Source organism: Lethenteron reissneri, chromosome 14 (assembly GCF_015708825.2).
Source record: "Lethenteron reissneri isolate LAM-NWPU_2019-01 chromosome 14, ASM1570882v1, whole genome shotgun sequence".
NCBI lineage: Eukaryota > Metazoa > Chordata > Hyperoartia > Petromyzontiformes > Petromyzontidae > Lethenteron > Lethenteron reissneri.
Genome location: NC_083792.1, coordinates 2,562,217 through 2,580,182, shown reverse-complemented (window position 1 = coordinate 2,580,182; position 17,966 = coordinate 2,562,217). Strand labels below are relative to the sequence as shown.

The 17,966-nt window shown below is 52.9% G+C and overlaps 3 non-coding genes across 3 annotated transcripts; all 3 read right to left on the bottom strand.

The window, feature by feature from the left end:
• Positions 1–336: 336 nt before the first annotated feature.
• LOC133342459 (U2 spliceosomal RNA) lies at positions 337–527 on the bottom strand. Its single transcript, XR_009755144.1, has one exon. It is a non-coding gene; the product is annotated as a U2 spliceosomal RNA (small nuclear RNA).
• A 1,057-nt stretch (positions 528–1,584) lies between these two features.
• Positions 1,585–1,775, bottom strand: LOC133342458 (U2 spliceosomal RNA). Its single transcript, XR_009755143.1, has one exon. It is a non-coding gene; the product is annotated as a U2 spliceosomal RNA (small nuclear RNA).
• Positions 1,776–14,530: 12,755 nt separating this feature from the next.
• LOC133342444 (U2 spliceosomal RNA) lies at positions 14,531–14,721 on the bottom strand. The gene has a single exon (XR_009755131.1). It is a non-coding gene; the product is annotated as a U2 spliceosomal RNA (small nuclear RNA).
• Positions 14,722–17,966: the final 3,245 nt, after the last annotated feature.

Sequence of the window (17,966 nt, the reverse complement as noted above, 5' to 3'; positions counted from 1 at the left end):
GAAGCAAGATAGACTAAGATAGGTAAATTACGGAATTATGGGCAATACTGCGTTATGAAGACGTAACAAACAGAGCAGTACAGGATAAAACAAACTGTTTGTATATAAGTGCATGTGCATATGACATATTACTTCTTGACCCACACCGACTGGATACCTGTGAAAAGAGTTTGATAGATTTTTGAAATTTGACAGCTATCCAGGGCACAAATGAGAAGATGGAAGGGACTGGTAACAAAACAGGAGAGAACGCACCCAATTACGGACAAACAGCGGAAATGGGGTTTGCAAACCCAACATAGTCTACTTTTGTTTGATGATATCCCTCCCCCAGCAGGGAGGTGCACCATTCCCGGAGAAACTGCAATACCGGGTTGATGCGCGGAGTGGACGGAGCAAGCCCCTATTCCATCTCCCTGTCCCAAAAATCAATTTAATATAAGGTACCACAATGTGGTACGTATCAGATATTAAACTGATAAGAACAGATACTACACTTGATCTTAGCCAAAAGGCCGAGAAGCGATAACACACACTTACCAGTGGTGGAGATTACATACGCCAAGACTCTCTCTACACCATGGGGCCTCCACCCGTTACTTCGCACAATAAATACCGACTTAAAGCTTTCGTGACTGCAGGAATTCATATTCTTTGGGCCTTTCGGTAAAGTCATGTAGATAGGTTCAAAGAAAATAACAAAAAATTACAAAAAACTCCTTTGTTATTTTTAACACCATGGCACATGCGGAATGGTCGTGGTAACTTATTGTGCGAATATTATTTGGGTCTTTCGGTAAAGTCACATAGATAGGTTCAAAGAAAATAACAAAAATTACAGAAAAATACTTTACGTGACTTTACCAAAGAATATGCGCACAAGTTATCACGACCATTCCGCATGTGCCATCGTGTTAAGAGATACGGAATATTAAACAAGCATCAGTCACGCACACGGCCATTCATATTTGAAACCGGGACAAAATCTCAATTTCTGCAAAAGGCTTTGGCACACCCAGAAATAATTAAACCGAGTTTGTTTCTGCCAACAAACGAGCAAGTTCTTAGGTGCAAGTGTAATTGATTCAGAGAATAATAATCTGAAAATGCTAATATAATAATACAAATTGTACGACCAATACATATGAATGAAAAAAAACTAGCGGAAAAATATCGTTCGTTAATAAACACTCTCCCTAAAGGAAGGTATAGTAAAATTTCAGCCTAAGGCCTTTCTACATAGCACATGAAGCAAGATAGACTAAGATAGGTAAATTACGGAATTATGGGCAATACTGCGTTATGAAGACGTAACAAACAGAGCAGTACAGGATAAAACAAACTGTTTGTATATAAGTGCATGTGCATATGACATATTACTTCTTGACCCACACCGACTGGATACCTGTGAAAAGAGTTTGATAGATTTTAGAAATTTGACAGCTATCCAGGGCACAAATGAGAAGATGGAGGGGACTGGTAACAAAACAGGAGAGAACGCACCCAATTACGGACAAACAGCGGAAATGGGGTTTGCAAACCCAACATAGTCTACTTTTGTTTGATGATATCCCTCCCCCAGCAGGGAGGTGCACCATTCCCGGAGAAACTGCAATACCGGGTTGATGCGCGGAGTGGACGGAGCAAGCCCCTATTCCATCTCCCTGTCCCAAAAATCAATTTAATATAAGGTACCACAATGTGGTACGTATCAGATATTAAACTGATAAGAACAGATACTACACTTGATCTTAGCCAAAAGGCCGAGAAGCGATAACACACACTTACCAGTGGTGGAGATTACATATGTAGAGGTGATACGCGCTGGGATTAAGGATCGTATGCACAGTGCGTGATGATTGGCTGTGTAGGTGGTGACGCGCTGAGAGGGAGTGATCAGGTGGCAGCGCAGTGTGATTGGTGGAGTAATGTTAACACGCGCTGGGGAAAGCGGATCGTAGAGAGAGTGCGTCGTGATTGGGTCATTAAGGAACGACGCTCACGTCGACGCCGCATCAGCTCCGTCCCTCGTGAGCAGGGGCTATAAAAGGGGATGCACACAGGCGTAAGGGCAGTGTGTAACCAGCGAAGAAGGAAGACGGGGATGAAGACCTAGAGCCCTGCGGTACCTAGCCCCGCTGTCCTAAGGGGACCGGGACTCTGTGTAACCCAGAGGCGAGTGTAGTGGGTGTAGCCATAGGTCTACACGAGCCGAATGTACTATGTGTAGCCAGGGCATAGGGCTTACACGAGTCGAGTGTATTGTGTAGCCAGAGGCATAGGGCTTACACGAGTCGAGTGTATTGTGTAGCCAGAGGCATAGGGCTTACACGAGTCGAGTATATTGTGTGTAGCCAGAGGCATAGGGTCTACACGAGTCAAGTGTATCGGGTGTAGCCAGAGGCCTAGAGCTTACACGAGATTAGTGGAGTGTGTCGGAGGAAGAAGAGAGACCACACGTTGTATTGTGATACCTAAAGGATTTAATAAAAGTGTGTTACCCGTCAAGAAGTTCCTGCCGTCAATTCCCATACTTCAACTGGCGTCAGAAGTGAAACGGTCCTCCAAGCATGGATACAAGGAGGAACCGTCGGACCCACGGGATTGACCACGAGGACAACCTCGACGACGCGGGCCAGCGGGCATCAGGGGGTGAGGAAGAGGAGCTGCCCACGGGGCAGGATCCACCGACTGCGCCGGTCGAGCGACGGGGGACTGACATCGTGCTTCGCGAGGCACACTCCCGTCTGGCGGAGCTGCTGCTCACCGCCGCGTCCATCTTGGCGGAGATCAGCTCGTCGGGAGGAGCGGGGACGGCGGCCGACGTGCTACAGGGTCGCCCTGCAGATTCCCGCCAAAACGATTTGGCGATTCCCGCCATTTCATCCGCTCCAACTTTTGGCGGGAACGGCCATCACCACGTGGCAGCGGTTCTCCATGCGCGGCCGCTGACGTCACCAACGCGCGCGGCGGACCGCCATCACACACCCGGCACTGGGGCCGCCATCTTACACACCGACGGGGGGGCAGAGAGGAAGCACGAGGAGGAGGACGACTTTATCTTTCAGCAGCGCCTTCCCACGTTGTCAGCATTCAAGGCGGAAGGCGGGGATTGGAGCCAATTTCAGCGCAGATTTTTGGCGCATCAAGAGATGTCCGCCTGGTCCGACGCTACGGCACTGCGGGCACTGCCTGCCATGCTGGACGACAACGCGCTCGCGGCCTTCACGTCCGCACGCAGGTCGGACCGCTCCACGCTCAAGGATGCGCTGGCTCTCATGGCCAAAGTCTACGGTCCTCCCTCGGCGTGCCGCCATCATTTCTACGCAAGACGGAAGGCGGACACGGAGACCGTGCTCGCCTACCGCACGGCGTTGCTCGCTCTCGCTGACGCCGCGTTCCCTCGTATGGACGAGGAGGGCCAAGATGCGATGGTTTTGGAGCAGCTGCTCAAGTTGGCGCAGGACCTGGGGGTCCCCATCAACACGGCCGACGACACCGATATTTCTTCATTACGGGTCGCCACGAGCATGCAAGCGCACGAGGTCCTTCAACGGAAGCAGGGGGTCGTCTGCAACGCTGCCGTGGCCTCAACTCCGGGTCCGGTTGACACCGTGCCCCAAGTCGTCAGCCCACGAGAGGACGCGTTCATCGCGGGACGAGCGGGGGACTGGAGGTCGGGGGGTCGTTCGCCTCTGCGAGCGGCCCGCAAGCTGGAGCAACCGAGATCTCCGACTACTGTCATCACCTGCTATAACTGCGGCCTTCGTGGCCACGTGGCCTCCGGTTGCCGCGCCCCACGTCAGCGCGCCATGGGACCTCGGCTGGACGACGACCAAGGCCCCAAGTCATCACTGCAAACCCCGGCAAGTCGCGGCACCTCACATGCTTGGCCCGCATACTCGACACGTATGGGTCGTCGCGTTGCGACGAGGGAGAGCCGAGTAGAGTTCGGGGATTCGGTTCGGAGAGGGGGGTTCGGCCGGGACCGGGGAGACATTAAATGGTCGGAATTGGGGCACAGAATAGTGGCTGCCTCAGCGGGTTCATCCGTCGTTACCGGATCGATTGATGGGGTCGAGGTCAGGGTGTTAGTGGACACGGGGGCATCGGCGACTATTATTTCGGATCTCATTTATAATATTCTCCCGGTACAATGTCGTCCGCTTCTTCCGGTGGATGTGCCATTTTACGCCGCTAACGGGGGATCGTTGGGCATTATCGGTCAGATTAGGGCGTCCATTTGCATTGGTGATATCAAATTGTCGGGACCCGTTTTCGTTTCATCTTCCCTGGCGGTTCCTTGCCTATTGGGCACTGATTTTTTGGCGAAAATGCCCATCAAAATTCTCATTGATCAGCGTTGCATTGAACTACCATCGGGTCGCCGTATTTCATTTTTGACGAGCCCTAATGTAATTCGGACGGCGTGCGCTACCATTCAGGCGTTAGCAACACAGACCGTGCACGTGCCCCCGGGTTCACAAATGTTGATTCCCCTCCGGTTACGGAAGCCATGGGGGAAGGAGGCCTCGGAACAGGCCATGCTTTTGGGTCCTTCTAATAGGGCTGTTGGAGGTCTCGATTTATCGGTGGCTCACACGTTGGTTGGGGCAGACAGGGATCCGTTTGTCATGGTTTTAAACGCTGGGGCGCGGCCGGCCGTCATTCAGCAGGGCACCGTGCTGGCTCACGCGGCACGGGTCCCTGCGGAGGAGAGGCTGGTTGCGCAGGCTGATCCGAGCCCCACGAATAGCGTACCATCAAAGGAGGACCTAGATTGGATTGATATGCTGTGCGCGGACTCTGACGATTTGTCAGCGCTACAGTTGGGTGCGTTGCGCGGGTTGCTGATTGAATTTTCGGATGTCTTCAGTAAACATAAGTATGATATCGGATGCACGGACCTGCTACGCCACCACATTGAAACGGGCGATGCGGCACCGGTCAGGCAAAATCCCTTCCGACTGAGTCCTGCTGAGAAGGAACATGTTCAGTCGGCAGTTAACGATATGCTGGAAGCCGACATTATTTCGCCTTCTTCCAGTCCTTGGGGAGCACCTATTGTGCTCGTTAAAAAGCAGGACGGGTCCCTGCGATTTTGCGTCGATTTCCGCCGCCTGAATAAGATCTCGGTGGCCGACGCGTATCCGCTCCCCAGGATGGACGAGTCTCTCGATGCATTGTCCGGTGCGCGATACTTTTCGACTCTTGATTTATTGTCCGGATTTTGGCAGTTGCCACTCGACGAGGAGTCTAAGCCTAAGACTGCATTCCGGACTCCAGGGGGCCTGTTTCAGTTTAACCGGTTACCCATGGGACTTCACTCCTCTCCTGCGACGTTTCAGCGTCTTATGGAATTGGTTTTGTCGGGCTTGCAGTGGGAGACGTGCCTCATTTACCTTGACGATGTCATTGTTTTCGGTAAAACGTTCGAAGAACACCTCCAGCGATTGAGAGGGGTGTTCTTGCGAATGCGATCGGCTAAATTAAAGTTTAAACCGGCCAAATGCCATCTTTTTCGTAAATCCGTGAGGTACTTGGGTCACATTGTCGACTCTTCGGGGATTTCTACCGATCCTGCGAAGACGGACTGTGTCAGTTCGTGGCCGACGCCCACGTCAGTGTCAGACGTGCGCAGTTTCATCGGTTTTGCTTCGTATTATCGCCGATTCGTTGAGCACTTCGCCACCATTGCAAAGCCCTTGCACGCTTTAACGGCGAAAGGAGTGAAGTTCCGGTGGGGACCGGAGGAGGAGGCTGCATTCTGCTCCCTCCGGGACGCCTTGGTAAGGGCCCCACCCTTGTGCTATCCGGACTTTGAGAGTCCCTTCTTGCTAGACACGGATGCTAGCAACACGGGCATTGGGGGAGTGCTGTCCCAAGTCGTTGGAGGGGTCGAACGGGTGGTCGCCTATGGTAGCAGGGTGTTGTCGCCGGCAGAGCAGCGCTACTGCGTCACCCGTCGTGAACTACTTGCCATTGTTTTTTTTGTACAACAATTCAGGCCATATCTCTATGGTCGTCATTTCACGGTCCGGACGGACCATGCGGCGCTCCAGTATTCATTACGGGTTGCCCAGCCCTCGGGCCAATTGTCGCGGTGGTTGGAAGTCCTCCAGGACTATCAGTTCACGACTACGTACCGTAAAGGGTTGCGACACACGAATGCCGATGCCCTGTCGCGGTTGTTGCCTTGTCACAAATGTGCGTGCTTATCGGGATCGGCGCGCTGTAAACCTCCGGTTACGGAAGGTAGGGAGGCGTTGGTTGCGACCGCGAGCACACCAATTGGGGATGGTCCCGCTACCCCAGGGGGTCAGGACTCGCTGCTCTCACTGTCGTTGATTGAGTGGGGCCGTCTCCAAATGGCGGACAGCTCCCTGCTGGCATTGCGCCGAAAGACGGAGGGTTCCGAAGGTAGCCACGACCGAACTGGCTCCTACGAGCTTAAGCAGGGCCTGTTGATGAGATGGGACAGTTTGTCCCGGCGGCATGCGATTGTGGTGCCTTCTGCTGTGAGGGGGAAGGTTGTCTTGGCCGCACACGAACGCCTCTTGCATTTGGGAGTTAACAAAACGCTTGCCCTGCTTCAGCGTGACTATTATTGGCCGGGAATGGGGGGTGACGTGGTGAATATTCTGAAGGGTTGTGTTGAGTGCGCCAGACGGAAACCACCGCCCGTGGCAGCTAATCCACCGCTGCAATCTATTCAGGTCTCGCGCACTAACGAGCTCGTTGCACTCGATATTCTGGGGCCCTTTCCGGTCACGCCTAGGGGTAATAAGTACCTGTTGGTGGGGGTCGAATATTTTACCCGGTGGCCTATGGCGTGGCCACTCGCCAACCAGTCGGCGGCGGCTGTGATGGACGCCTTTGTCCAGGGCTACGTCCTGGACAAGGGGGCTCCCGAACGCTTGCTGACTGACCAAGGGAAAAATTTTTCGAGTAAATTACTGCAGGAGGTGTGCGACCTGTTGGGTACCAAAAAGGTGCGTACCTCCCCGTACCACCCGCAGACGGACGGGATGGTGGAGAGGCTTAACAGGACATTGACCTCTATGCTGTGCCAGCAGGTGTGTGAGTCGCATGTTGATTGGGACCTGCAGGTCCCTGGGGTCCTTGCCGCGTATAGAATGGCCCCCCATGCAGCTACGGGGTTTTCCCCGTTTTTTCTAATGTACGGTCGGGAAGCCGACCCGCCCATGGAAACGCAGCTGGGTCTGCCCGCACCACGAACTAATTCTAAATTGGCAGAGCATATTAAATTTAATATTCATAAACTGACAGAGGCAAGGGAGGCCGCACGGCTTAATTCGCGGGCTCGCCAAATTGCGAACGAGCGGTTGCGGGCACGGAAGGTGTCCGTGCACAATTGGGAACCAGGTGACAAGGCCTGGCTGCATTGCCCTCAGGCACCTTTGGCCACGTCGCCTAAATTGTTGAAGCCGTGGCGGGGACCCGTGGAGGTCGTGCGGGTGGCACGCCCCCAGTGCGTTCAGATAAAATGGGGGAAACGCCGTTGGTACGTCCACCCCTCCCGACTGAAACCGTTCTCGCCTCCGTATGGCCTCCCCTTGTGTCGTGAGGGCCGAGCATGTGACGTGACCGACGACCCTGAGGGGGAATTGTCCTTGCCTGCTCCTCACATGTCTCCGCCTGATCCGCTCCCAGGTGTCTCGGAACTGACTGCTGCCGACCACCGGCGGCCGGGTCTTCACGGCGGGGCCGGTCCTTCCAGGCCCGACCCGTGCCGTCTAGAGCTGCCGGAGACACCGGACGGTCGCCAACGTCCCGTTCCATACGACGGACCGGCCAGACGGACTCGCGCTAGGTCGCGCTACTTTGTGTAACCTACCACGTGCGGAGTCGAGGCAGCCGGAGCGCCTCGGCACTGCGTGGGTCACAGTGACACTTGGCGCGTTCGTTTTACGGTGTTCGCTTTTATTGTGTTGTTCGTCGGGCTGTATATTGCTTCATATTTAAGGTTGTGTTATGTTGTTGTTGTTGTGTTACGGGGCACACTGGGATGTGGAGTTCTTTATTACTGCGTTGCGTTATGTTGTGTTGTAGGTTAACAGCCGGGCCGGCTGCAAGCTATGTGGGAGGGGGTGATGTAGAGGTGATACGCGCTGGGATTAAGGATCGTATGCACAGTGCGTGATGATTGGCTGTGTAGGTGGTGACGCGCTGAGAGGGAGTGATCAGGTGGCAGCGCAGTGTGATTGGTGGAGTAATGTTAACACGCGCTGGGGAAAGCGGATCGTAGAGAGAGTGCGTCGTGATTGGGTCATTAAGGAACGACGCTCACGTCGACGCCGCATCAGCTCCGTCCCTCGTGAGCAGGGGCTATAAAAGGGGATGCACACAGGCGTAAGGGCAGTGTGTAACCAGCGAAGAAGGAAGACGGGGATGAAGACCTAGAGCCCTGCGGTACCTAGCCCCGCTGTCCTAAGGGGACCGGGACTCTGTGTAACCCAGAGGCGAGTGTAGTGGGTGTAGCCATAGGTCTACACGAGCCGAATGTACTATGTGTAGCCAGGGCATAGGGCTTACACGAGTCGAGTGTATTGTGTAGCCAGAGGCATAGGGCTTACACGAGTCGAGTGTATTGCGTAGCCAGAGGCATAGGGCTTACACGAGTCGAGTATATTGTGTGTAGCCAGAGGCATAGGGTCTACACGAGTCAAGTGTATCGGGTGTAGCCAGAGGCCTAGAGCTTACACGAGATTAGTGGAGTGTGTCGGAGGAAGAAGAGAGACCACACGTTGTATTGTGATACCTAAAGGATTTAATAAAAGTGTGTTACCCGTCAAGAAGTTCCTGCCGTCAATTCCCATACTTCACATACGCCAAGACTCTCTCTACACCATGGGGCCTCCACCCGTTACTTCGCACAATAAATACCGACTTAAAGCTTTCGTGACTGCAGGAATTCATATTCTTTGGGCCTTTCGGTAAAGTCATGTAGATAGGTTCAAAGAAAATAACAAAAAATTACAAAAAACTCCTTTGTTATTTTTAACACCATGGCACATGCGGAATGGTCGTGGTAACTTATTGTGCGAATATTATTTGGGTCTTTCGGTAAAGTCACATAGATAGGTTCAAAGAAAATAACTAAAATTACAAAAAAATACTTTACGTGACTTTACCAAAGAATATGCGCACAAGTTATCACGACCGTTCCGCATGTGCCATCGTGTTAAGAGATACGGAATATTAAACAAGTGTAATAACAGCCATAGAGGGTTCACGTGGGGATTGGCTTGCCGGTCCTGCTCGTAGCCAATAAGGGTTGAGATAGGGACCATGGCCCATGCGTCATCACGACAGGTCATCAGGAGTGATTGGCCTAGCCATTCGGGGCCCCAGCTAATGGGGAGCCGGATGAGGGGCGTGGTCCCGGGATTGACAGGGAACCATCGAGAATGGTCGAAGCTGTCCATGAACGATTGGCTGGGGGAACCACGTGACGAAGGTATTAAGAGCGAGTGAGAGAGAACGATCGAGAGCAGACTGAAACTGACAAGAGCAGGGTCACGTGCGGACGGAGCCTCGGGTTGCCACGTGCGCGGTGGGGACTTAGTGCATAGTCTGTCCTCTCTCCGTTGTCTGCCAGCAACGGAGAGTGAGTGAGCAAAGTGTATTGTGGAGTGGAAATAAAAAGGACTGATTCCGAAGCCGTCTCCTGGAGGATTATTACACTGGTGTCAGAAGTAATTCTGCGACTGTTTGGACGATCGTCAAGATGTCTAAGCACCTCAGAAAAAAGAACCTGCCCATGCCTCTGTCAGAGGAAGAGGTCGAGACGGATGAAGATGAGCTGTTGGGAGCTACAGCCCTGGTGCCGCCGGCTGACGACGCTCGCCTCAACGCCTCTCAGCGTCGACCGGGGGAGGATGCGACCACCGCAAGACCGAGAGACGAATGGCGGCTGATGGCGGAGCAGATTGAGTCGTTGCGCGCAATTCTGCTAAGCCTGGTGACCGCGGTGGCGTCCTCACCAGCCGTGGGTCGCCAGATCGCCGATCAGCTGGACGCCGCGGGAAGGGGTCCTGCTATGGAAGCGGGACCCGCCATTGCTCCTGCCACGCGGGAGGACGCCGTCGTCTTGGGTGGGACGGCTGCACCGGAGTCGTCGGCCGCCATTTTGGGCGCGCCTACCAGCACGCGGCCGCCGGACGCCATTTCGTCTGCACCGAGCGGAGAGCGGGAACGGCGGCCGGAGACGCCCGCGGCACGCGCCTGCCACCGAGGACATCGCCTTCCACAAATAAAAGAATTTATCGCCGGGGGCGATTGGAGTGCTTTTACGTGGCGCTTCGAGTCAGCTTTTAGATCTGTCAACTGGACGGAGGAAGAAGCGCTGGGAGCGCTACCTACGCTGCTCGATGATGTGTCTCTGGGAGTCTTCCGCTCCATCCCGGCGTCCAAGAAGAAGACACTGCGGGATGCGTTCACAGAGATGGCGGAATTTTACGACCCGCCGACATCGGCCACCAGAAAATTTATGTCGCGTCGCCGGGCACCGGAGGAATCGCCGTTGGCCTATCGGGGGGCGTTGATGGCGATGGCCATGGCCGCCTACCCCGACGCAACGGCCGAGCATTTGGATCCTCTCATCCTTTCCCGCATGCTGGAGTTGTCTCAGGAGCTCAACATCTCTCTACCAGTGTGCGGCCACGAACCGCTTTTATCGCGGTGGGTGGGGCGCTGCCTGGACGCTAAGTTTAATATCAAGCGGTGGGACCAGATGGCGGCGTGGACGGGGAAACCCGAGATCGACGGGCCGCCTCTGGGGTGGTCTCCGCGACTGGTTGTCCACTGCTCCGACGACTCGGACGACGACATGCTGGCTGCTGCTGTCCCGCATAGGATTCTGGGCCGGCGGCTGCGCGACCAGCGGGGCGACTACACGGGCCGACCGCGTGCGAGGGCCGGGTCGTCCGACCACCGGCCGACGTCGGCTGCGTGTTTTAAGTGCGGCAGACGGGGCCACTTCGCCCGTGACTGCCGCTGCCGACCTCTGCTGTCGCCTCCTCCGCCAAGGGGACTTCTATCTCCTCTACCTGCCGCGGAGCTGCAACAACCTCGGGCGAGTCGGCACAAATCGGACACCCGGCAGGTCGTGTCACATCACTCATCCACTCGCACTCATTCTTACACTCCTCAGGGTAATGTTACTTCTCCTGCTCCATTGACACGCTCTGCTACACAGTGGAAGAAATTGGCTCGCAGGATTGTGGCTGCGGCGTCGGGCTCGTCGACGGTACGCGGTACCATCGACGGCGTTGACGTCCGTATCTTGGTGGACACTGGCGCATCGGCTACCATCATGTCGGATGTAATTTTTCATTTGTTGTCCATTCCTGCGTCGAGAATACGCAAGGTTAATGATGCGTGTGTTGCCGCCAATGGGGGGAGCATGGGTATCTGCGGACAGGTGGATGTGAGCATCGCTATCGGAAATATTACCGCCGCAGGACCTGTGTTAATTTCTCGCTCGCTAGCTGTTCCATGCTTGTTGGGTACGGATTTCCTGCGCCGGATGCCGTTGCGAATACGGGTCGACCAGGACTGTTTGGAAATGCCAAGGGGTCGTAGGATGGCGTTCCTGCCTTCCCTGCTGGCCAAGGCGCCTACAGGTAACGCGGTTACTGCTGTCGTTGCGGCTACGGTGGAGGTTCCATCGGGAGCGCAAATGCTTATTCCGCTACGTTACCGAAAACCACTTCAAATGGGAAAGGGTGCGAAAGGCGTGCTATTATCCCCATCGAATTCCGTATCGAAATCTTTTTCTTTGGCGGCGGCACAAACGATCGTGCGCCCAGGTCAGGCACCTTTCATACAGGTCTTGAATGGGGGACCTGATCGCGTTGTTGTTCCGGAGGGATCGGTGCTGGCTCACGCCACTACCGATTTCGCCTCGTGTGAAAAACCGCCGCGTGCTCGGATGCCCGCGGATGGGCCTCCGCATGATCGTTCACAAGAACGCTGGATCGCGGATTTATGCGGAGAGAATTCTTCCTTGTCAAATGAACATAGGAACGCCTTGCGTTCGCTGTTGCTGCAGTACGCTGATGTGTTCAGCAGAAATGATTTAGACCTCGGACGCACATCGCTTTTGTCGCACCATATTGAAACCGGTGCGTCGCCGCCTGTCTGTATGCACCCTCACCGCATGAGCCCGGCGGAAAGGGAACACATGCGTGGGGCGGTAGATGAATTGCTGGCGGCGGATATTATCTCGCCATTCAATAGTCCTTGGGGCGCGCCCGTCATTTTGGTTAAGAAAAAAGATGGTGGTACGAGGTTTTGCGTTGATTTCCGCCGGCTGAACAAAATCTCGGTAGCGGACGCGTACCCCTTACCGAGGATGGATGACTCATTGGATGCTTTATCGGGTGCTAAATTCTTTTCCACCCTCGACCTGTCCTCGGGCTTCTGGCAGCTTCCCCTCGATGACGAGTCAAAACCCAAAACGGCATTCCGCACGCCGCAAGGCCTCTTTGAATTTAATCGGTTGCCGATGGGCCTGAACGCGGCTCCGGCCACGTTTCAGCGGCTCATGGAATTGGTGTTGGCGGGACTGCAGTGGGAAACGTGCCTCATATATCTAGGCAAGGAACGAACGGTACGCGCGTCGATCGCATACTCGCATGCCTTGGTCAGTGGGAGACCTGGCGTGGCTCCACTGCCCCCAGGTACCGGCAGGCACATCCCCTAAACTGCACAGGCCATGGCGGGGGCCTGTGACGCTCGTAGATGTTCGGAACTCGCAAAGTATCCGCGTTCAATACGGCAAACGTCGGTGGTATGTTCATTCCTCGCGACTTAAACCCTATGTTGACGCGTGTGTCGGTCCTTCATCCCCAATAGCTGACCTGCCGGGTTCTGCTGGGCCGACTGCGCCGCTTGACACGCCCGTTGATCCCAGGGGGGACTGTGTTGTGCCTCCTGCAGATGAACAGGTTCTGAGGGCTGAGGAAGCCCCCGCTGCCCCCCCTCCAACGGGGCCCGCCCTGGACGTGACCAAGCACCAACAACCGGCTTCTTCTTCGAGCCTGCCACCTCCTGTTCATCCGGAAGCGAAGCGACCTTGCGCTGGGAGCGGAGAGGGTCCCGCGTCGCGTACGCGGTCGAAATCTCTTCCGTTTCGTTAACGTTTGATCGTTCGCTGATTCCCTGTCGTTACCGCGCTGCAGGGGCGCCCTAATGTATGTTGTGATTTTCTTATAATTATTATGGGTGACTGTTTTACATGTTGTTAGGCGCGGGAACGCCTGTTCACCCTCAAATTGTTAAACGCACCTTGGTGCCCTAATAAGATGTTGCGGAATTGGTTCTTCACCCTTTTCCCAGCCGAGACGGCTAAATTTTTTTCACCGGGGGGGGGGGAGGTGATGTAATAACAGCCATAGAGGGTTCACGTGGGGATTGGCTTGCCGGTCCTGCTCGTAGCCAATAAGGGTTGAGATAGGGACCATGGCCCATGCGTCATCACGACAGGTCATCAGGAGTGATTGGCCTAGCCATTCGGGGCCCCAGCTAATGGGGAGCCGGATGAGGGGCGTGGTCCCGGGATTGACAGGGAACCATCGAGAATGGTCGAAGCTGTCCATGAACGATTGGCTGGGGGAACCACGTGACGAAGGTATTAAGAACGAGTGAGAGAGAACGATCGAGAGCAGACTGAAACTGGCAAGAGCAGGGTCATGCGCGGACGGGGCCTCGGGTTGCCACGAGCGCGGTGGGGACTTAGTGCGTAGTCTGTCCTCTCTCCGTTGTCTGCCAGCAACGGAGAGTGAGTGAGCAAAGTGTATTGTGGAGTGGAAATAAAAGGACTGATTCCGAAGCCGTTTCCTGGAGGATTATTACACAAGCATCAGTCACGCACACGGCCATTCATATTTGAAACCGGGACAAAATCTCAATTTCTGCAAAAGGCTTTGGCACACCCAGAAATAATTAAACAGAGTTTGTTTCTGCCAACAAACGAGCAAGTTCTTAGGTGCAAGTGTTATTGATTCAGAGAATAAGAATCTGAAAATGCTAATATAATAATACAAATTGTACGACCAATACATATGAATGAAAAAAAACAAGCGAAAAAATATCGTTCGTTAATAAACACTGTCCCTAAAGGAAGGTATAGTAAAATTTCAGCCTAAGGCCTTTCTACATAGCACATGAAGCAAGATAGACTAAGATAGGTAAATTACGGCATTATGGGCAATACTGCGTTATGAAGACGTAACAAACAGAGCAGTACAGGATAAAACAAACTGTTTGTATATAAGTGCATGTGCATATGACATATTACTTCTTGACCCACACCGACTGGATACCTGTGAAAAGAGTTTGATAGATTTTTGAAATTTGACAGCTATCCAGGGCACAAATGAGAAGATGGAGGGGACTGTTAACAAAACAGGAGAGAACGCACCCAATTACGGACAAACAGCGGAAATGGGGTTTGCAAACCCAACATAGTCTACTTTTGTTTGATGATATCCCTCCCCCAGCAGGGAGGTGCACCATTCCCGGAGAAACTGCAATACCGGGTTGATGCGCGGAGTGGACGGAGCAAGCCCCTATTCCATCTCCCTGTCCCAAAAATCTATTTAATATAAGGTACCACAATGTGGTACGTATCAGATATTAAACTGATAAGAACAGATACTACACTTGATCTTAGCCAAAAGGCCGAGAAGCGATAACACACACTTGCCAGTGGTGGAGATTACATACGCCAAGACTCTCTCTACACCATGGGGCCTCCACCCGTTACTTCGCACAATAAATACCGACTGAAAGCTTTCGTGACTGCAGGAATTCATATTCTTTGGGCCTTTCGGTAAAGTCATGTAGATAGGTTCAAATAAAATAACAAAAAATAACAAAAAACTCCTTTGTTATTTTTAACACCATGGCACATGCGGAATGGTCGTGGTAACTTATTGTGCGAATATTATTTGGGTCTTTCGGTAAAGTCACATAGATAGGTTCAAAGAAAATAACTAAAATTACAAAAAAATACTTTACGTGACTTTACCAAAGAATATGCGCACAAGTTATCACGACCATTCCGCATGTGCCATCGTGTTAAGAGATACGGAATATTAAACAAGCATCAGTCACGCACACTGCCATTCATATTTGAAACCGGGACAAAATCTCAATTTCTGCAAAAGGCTTTGGCACACCCAGAAATAATTAAACCGAGTTTGTTTCTGCCAACAAACGAGGAAGTTCTTAGTAGTGTGACCGGGGGGAGCGGCCTCACCCCCAGCCAGCCGAGGTCACACCTCGGCGGGCTGGGAAATCTAGGCGAGGCCAGGGGCTCTGCACGGGACTAGGCCTCACCACGGCACTCTGTCTGCTTACTACTTTGTGCTTTAGATTCCATATATACTGCTATAAAGTCAGCATGTACTACTGTAGTGCTAGCAGGTACCATTACGGTCACTATGCACTGATGTAATCATAGCAGGTTACACCACAGTCAGTATGCCCTGCTGTTCTCATCGCAGGTACCACCACAGTCAGTATGCACTGCTGTAGGGAAAGCAGCTACCACCACAGTATGCGCTGCTGTAATCATAGCAGGTACCACCAACGTCGGTATGCACTGCTGCAGTGATAGAAGGCACCCCCACAGTCGGTATGCACTGCTATAGTGAAAGCAGGTTACCACCACAGTATGCGCTGCTGTAATCATAGCAGGGACCACCACAGTCACTATGCACCGCTGTAGTGAAAGCAGGTACCAAAGTCCGTATGCACTGCAGTAGTAAAAGCAGGTACCACCACTGTATGCACTTCCATAATCATACCAGCTACCACCACAGTAAATATGCACTGCTGTCATCATACCAGGTACCACCACAGTATGCACTGCTGTAGTCAAATCACGTACCACCACAGTCGGTATGCACTGCTGTACTGATAACAGGTACCACCACAGTATGCACTGCTGTAGTCAAATCACATACCACCACAGTCAGTATGCACTGCTCTGGTGATACCAGGTACCACCAAAGTTGGTATGCACAACTGTAGTCATAGCAGGTACCACCATAGTCGGCATGCACTGCTATAGTGAAAGCAGGTACCACCATAGTCAGTATGCACTGCCTTTGTGATAGCAGGTTACACCACAGTCACTGGGCACTGCAGTAGTGATACCAGGAACCACCACAGTCGGTTTGCACTGCTGTAGTCAAAGCAGGTACCACTACAGTCGGTATGCACTACTGTAGTCATAGTGCATACCGTCGATGTCTGTGTGCGTAAGTCGATGTGTGTGTGTTAGTCAATGTGTTTGCGTCGTGTGCATGTGTAGACAACTACTATTTTTAAATTAAGTTACTTATTTTCACAATTATCATGCCTGCGTCTAAGTCCATGTGTGCGTGTGGGTCGATGTGCGTGTCTGCGGCGATGTGTGTGTGTAAGTCAATGTGTCTGTGTGTGAGTAAATGTGTGTGTGTGTGAGTCCATGTGTCTGTGTGTCAGAGTCAACATGTCTGTGTTTGTGTCAGTCGGTGTGCGTGTGTGTTAGTTGCTGTGTGTGCGTGGCTCCATGTGAGTCAGTGTAAGTCCATTTCTTTGTGTGTGTGTTTGGTCCATGTGTGCGTGTGAGTCCATGTGTGTGTGTCTGTACGTACATGTGTGTTAGTGTGCGTAAGTCCATATGTGTGTCAGTCCATGTGTGTGTGGCCCTATGTGCGTGAGTCCATGTATGTTTGTGTGGGAGTCTATGTGTGTCAGTCGATGTGTGTACACAATGTGTGTTTGTGTGTGAGAGTCCATGTGTGTGTGTGCGTCGATATGTGTTTGTAAGTTCATATGTGTGTGTGTGAGTCGATGTGTGTCTGTAAGTCGATGTGTGTGCGTGGGTCCATTTGTGTGTGTAAGTCCTTGTGTGTGTGTCTTAGTCGATATGTGTGTCTTTGTAAGTCCATATATGTGTTTGTGTAGGTCAATGTGTGTGTGAGTCTATGTACCATCGGACACTCCACCTCCACATCTGGTACAGATACAATGGGAGGCTGATCAATGTCCGGGTGCAGTCAAGAGATGGCTCCCTATTGCTCAATCATGTTAGTTATGTATGCCGATGATCTGGTACTTGCTGCTCACTCAGAGGAGGAGTTGGAGGTGCTGCTGCTGAACCTGGAGCTTGCCACTAAGAGGTGGGGACTTACTATCAGCCCCACCAATACTAAGCACTTGTCTGGGTATTTTTGTCCCATCGCACACTCCACCCCCACAACTCCCAATTGGTGAAAGGGCAGTTGTGGAGCGAGTGGAGAGCTTCCCATGCCTGGGCAGTGTGTTCATGACCGGCTCCGGTTTAACAGCAGAGGTCTCACGCCGAATCAGTCAAGCAGCATTATATTTTCATCGGTTGCGTAACGCTATGTGGAAGCTACCTGGTCTATCACTCCGCACGAAGCTTCAGGGTCTTCTCGGCCATGGTCATTCCCTCCCTTCTCTACGCTTGCGAAACGTGGACCCCCCTAATGGAGCATCTTCGCCGGTTAGAAACATTTAGGATGGCCTGCCTATGATCCATCCTGAGTTTAACCAGGCTGGATTGTGTAAGCTCACAAATCCTTGAAAAATGTGGACAAAGTCCCATCGGTGAACTCCTCCGGCAGCCAAGGCTGCGTTGGCCGAGTCATGTCGCCCGCATGCCCAGCCACCGCATGCCTAAACAGTTTTTATTCGGCTGGATATAGAGGGCTAAATGGGCGCGGCACGGGTTAGAGAAGAGATGGAGTGATGTGGTACAGGTGGATGTGGAGCTGAGTTGACTTGCCAATGACTGGTACCAGCAGTGTCAAGATCGGCCTCTGTGGAGGAGGCTCGTGAAGGACGCAACTGGGCAGTTGGAGGCAGTCGCCCTCCAACAACAACGGAAGGCAGAGGAGCGACGCTCACAATAACGAGCGGAG